Source organism: Eschrichtius robustus, chromosome 2, assembly GCF_028021215.1.
Source record: "Eschrichtius robustus isolate mEscRob2 chromosome 2, mEscRob2.pri, whole genome shotgun sequence".
NCBI lineage: Eukaryota > Metazoa > Chordata > Mammalia > Artiodactyla > Eschrichtiidae > Eschrichtius > Eschrichtius robustus.
Window position 1 is genome coordinate 158626902 of NC_090825.1, and position 5056 is coordinate 158631957.

Below are 5056 nucleotides of genomic sequence, written 5' to 3' on the forward strand. Positions count from 1 at the left end.
GATGGGTATCATTTTCTCATTTACAGATGAAGAAGCAGACTCACAAATGTGAAATAATTTACCTACGGTCACATAGGTCATGGGTGCAGAATGGAGCAGTTGATGTCAAGCTGAGTACCTCACAGCTTTAACTGACTGCTTGTTTTTTTTCTCAGAGATTATTGGGGTTAATCCCCATCCTGCTTGCCTCAGACATCATCTGGGTCCAGAACATCATAGCCATCCGTTGCACCTCATATGGCTCTGAATATCCACCCCTCCTTCCCCAAGGCAACTTGGCAGGGCCTAAAATGGTTGAAATCCCTAGACTGCCACTAGAGTGATAAGAAGAAACAGTCTTATCTGTTTATTCTAACTTGCCATACAGATATGCTCATTTTTTAAGTGGGCTATGACATGGAAAAAGTTGGGAAGCTCTACTTGAATCCAGTCTAATCCTCCTCCTCTCAAAATCCTCTGGAAATCCCAATCTATGATCAGCAAACTCCACTATACCCTCAATCTGTCCTTGGAAAGTCACTTTATTAAAACTTGGCATTCCCTGAAGACACTGCTTCCCTGTATGCAGCCCTGAAGACACTGTAATAAAGATGACCCAGCCTGAGAAATAGACTAGGATTGTAGCAAAGATGTACCCCCGCAGAGTGAAGGCAAGTCGGTTTCTACAGGCAACTATTTTCCACAATTTCCCTCAGGAGCACCCATGCTGTTTTGGATTAATCTCAGGTTCGAATCGAATAACACTTGTTCATATCCTGTTAGTAAAACCTATCTATGGCCACTTGTAACAGCTGGAGATGTGTTTGCAGAGCTGAGAAGTAGAAAGCATCATATGGGGTAACCCAGAAACCATCATGATCCCCACAACTGTGGCTTCTTTGTCCCACCCTATGCACACTAGCCTTGGTTGTTGTATTACTCATGTTTTGTTTTGTTTTGTTTTAATTTTCTGTTTTATTTTATGATGCTTTGACATCTTGGGACCTTGCAGACCAGGATGGAACTGCCCCTCTCAGGGTTTGCTAATTCCTAGAGATAGAAAACCACCTGCCTTCAAGCACACCTTTCATATGCAAACCAACCAATCCAAACCAGTATCCCTAACCACCTCCTTTATGGACTCTCATACACCAAACCAATATTCTCACTACCCTAAATCACCCTAGGGCCAGGTACCAGAAACTAGGGACCACTCCTATGGCCCAGAGCCCTGTTGAAATTATTCAAACTAGTCAACCCAACCTCTTACCTTGCCTCACCCATTCCTTCCTGTGGAAACCACAATAAAGGCTCTGGGCAATGCTATCCCCTCACACCTTCTGCCTCCTGACCAACCTTAGTGCTTCCCCATATGGCCCCGCATGGGCCTCTTGGGAACTGCACATAATAAAACTTTCAATGGCATTGAACTCCTGTGTCATCACTCAGTCACCTCTATAAATTAAGTCCTGGGCACAATCAAAACACTTGTCACTTCCATTACAGCAGTTAACATATACTCTCTGGTATTATGTATAAGTAGATACTTTCATCTCCAGAATTTCATCTCTCTTAGAGTAGGAACCATATTTTACTAAAAAGCTCTGTAGGACTTGCCTGGTGGCACAATGGTTAAGAATCCGCCTGCCAATGCAGGGGACACGGGTTCGAGTCCTGGTCCGCGAAGATCCCACATGCCGAGGAGCAACTACACCCATGTGCCACAACTACTGATCCTGTGCTCTAGAGCCCACAAGCCACAACTACTGAGCCCACGTGCTGCAACTACTGAAGCCTGCGTGCCTAGAACAACAAGAGAAGCCACCACAATGAGAAGCCCGCGCACCGCAACGAAGAGTAGCCCCCGCTCATCGCAACTAGAGAAAAGCCTGCGCACAGCAACGAAGACCCAACACAGCCAAAAAAAAAAAAAAGGAATATAAAAAAATAAATAAAATAAAATTTTAAAAATAAATAACAAATAAAAAGCTCTGTAGTGTGGGTTTGCATGCCCAAGAACACACACAATCAGTGTTTATTCAACTGAAATGTTTGCTGAACTGTGGCCAATTCCTGTCCCTTCACAAAGCCATTTCCCTGGGATTGTTCTTCTCCCATAGCAACAATACACAGTAGAACATGTTGAGAAGTGGTTCTCATTTTCCACAGGGAAGAAATAAAAAAGCCAGCCCCACAAATACAAGGCATCACCTGCACTGCTGGGTCCCAATAAGGAGTGCAGGCCTGGACCAATATTAGAAGCATTTACACAAAGCAGAAAAATGGTGACACGGGCTGTTCAGACACTCGGTGCTGTAGCTCAGGACTCTGCCTCAGTGACACAGGAGACAAATCGTGACAGCATTCATTGAAGAATAAATGGAAATTATTTTGAGCATCTAACTGGATTGGGAGTGGGGAACTGGGGATTATTTATTATTATTTCCAATAATGTATAGCATCTTAAGTATCTCATTTTCAAGATTTGCTCCACTGTGCTTAAAAAAATACATATGCTTGAGTTCTGGGACTTTGACAAAAATGCCCTCTATCCCATGGTATTTCTACCTGAACAACTCATGCTATGCAAATATGAGTAACTAGAAATCTTCTTTAAGATAAATAAGTAACATATAGTCATTGGTTTTTAGGCTGGTCATCTGGTATTGGCAAAAAGACATGGATTTGCAGTCTGAAGACTGGTGTGTTCAAGCACACCAGTGACTGGGCTCTGTCACTAACTAGCTGTGTGACCCTGATAAAACCTTCACCTCTCTCAGTCTTTATTGTCAAATAAGAATCTATCATAAGAGAACCACACTGAGGATTAAACTTTATAATGTATGTTAAAGGTGCTTCATAAACTATAAAGCACTCACAAACATCAGTCATCTATTGCATTGGAAGCTCCAGAGCCTGGCATGAGGCCTGACACAGAGCTGGTGCTCAGTATTTGTAGTCTAAATGAGTAAATACCACTGATGAGCTGTGTGATCTCAGGCAAGAAAAATCTCTCTCCTCCTCCTCCCCTGATACCACTGTCCCCTTTGTTCACTGGACTACAGCCATACTGTCCTTTTTCCTGTTCCTCCTACACAGCAAGCTCAGTCCTGCCTCAGGGCCTCTGCTGTTTCCTCTGCCTGGAACACTCTTCCCCAGCTCTTTGCATGGCCATCCCCTTCTCATCAGTCAGGTCTCAGGCCAAATGTCATTTCTTTAGAGGCTTTCTCTTACCACCCTAATGTTCCTCCCCTATCATTCACCCAATATATACTCGTTTTATTTTCTCCTCCTGTTGACTTGTTTATTACACTCTCCTTCACTAGAATAAAAAACACTCTACTAGAGATTCCCTGTCTGTCTTGTTTACCTGTATTCCAATGCCTAAGACAACATCTAGCTCATAGAAAACTCTCAACAAAAGTTTGAATAAATGAGGTTGGAATAACTTAATATCAAAAGTTTCATTCATTCAACAAATGTTTTGTATGTACCTATGAGGATTCAGGCTCTATTTCAATGTGCTGGGGATTCAGCTGAGAACAAAACAGACAAAAATTCCCGCTTTCTTGGGGCTTGCCTTCCAGTGGGGAAACAAACAATAAAGATAAAAAGCGAAGTACAAACTATATCTGATGATAAGTGTTAAGGAGAAAAAAATAAATAAAGCAGTAAAGGAGGATATGAAGTGTGTTTGGAGGGGCACACAGAAATGCGAGACTGAGCCATGAGGCTATATGGGAGATATACATTCCAGAATGCCAGGGTAACTGGGACAGGAATGAAGGGGTTGGAGGCTAACAAAATAGAGGATGACGTCAGGGAGGTTAAGAGAAGTCAGATTGTATAGGGCCCTGTTGTCTAACCCAAGGACTTTGTCTTTTACAAAGAGTAAGATAGGGGTCCTTCCTGGTGTCTTTTACAAAGAGTAAGATAGGGGTCCTTCCTGGTGGCACAGTGGTTAAGAATCCGCCTGCCAATGCAGGGTACATGGGTTCGATCCCTGGTCCGGGGAGATCCCACATGCCGCAGATCAACTAAGCCCTTGTTTCACAACTACTGAGCCGGTGCTCTAGAGCTGGCGAGCCACAACTACTGAAGCCCACACGCCTAGAGCCCATTCTCCACAACAAGAGAAGCCACCGAGGGCTTCCCTGGTGGCGCAGTGGTTAAGAATCCACCTGCCAATGCAGGGGACACGGGTCCGCGCCCTGGTCCAGGAAGATCCCACATGCCGCGGAGCAACTAAGCCTGTGCGCCACAACTACGGAGCCTGCGCTCTACAGCCCACGAGCCACAACCACTGAAGCCCACGTGCCTAGAGCCCGTGCTCCGCAATGAGAGGCCACCTCAATGAGAAGCCCACGCACCGCAACGAAGAGTAGCCCCCCGCTCACCACAACTAGAGAAAGCCCACGTGCAGCAACAGACCCAACAATTAATAAATTTTTTTTTTTTTTTTTAAGTAAGATGGGAAAGTTTTGGAGAATCTGAGCACCGGGGTGTCATGATATGGCCTGTTATAAGAGGATCGCTGGGGCTGCTGTTTTGGGAATACCTGAAGGGTAAGCGAAGGGACCAGTAAGGATGCTACAATAACCACAGCCAAGACATAGTGGCTCCGGAAGACTGGGGAAGGAGCAGGTGCGGGGTTGGAAGATTAAATTTTGGCTTTTGACAGTTACCTTGGAGTGGAGTTTAGGGGGAGGTCTAGGCTGGGGGTCAGCGGCTGGAACTCAAATGGCAACAAATGTTGCCCTGCTAGTGAAATGAAGATATTCCCACATAACAGAGCCTTCATGCGAAAGAAATTAGGTGTCAAATGCTGACCGGAGCAACGTGAGAACCCTGAGCCAAGGACCGCACGAGCCTGTCCCGGAGGGAGGGGTATGCCGTGGAACCGGCGACCGACTTCCGAATCCACCGCACAAGCTCCGAGGTCCCAGCAGCGTCGAGGAAAAAGAACGGCCAGGGCCAGAACCGCAACGCAGCCTACGGTACTCAAACCTCGCGAGATTTGTTGGCCGGGCAAAGCCATCCTCCCACCCACATCTCGCGAGACCAAGGCTCATGAGCG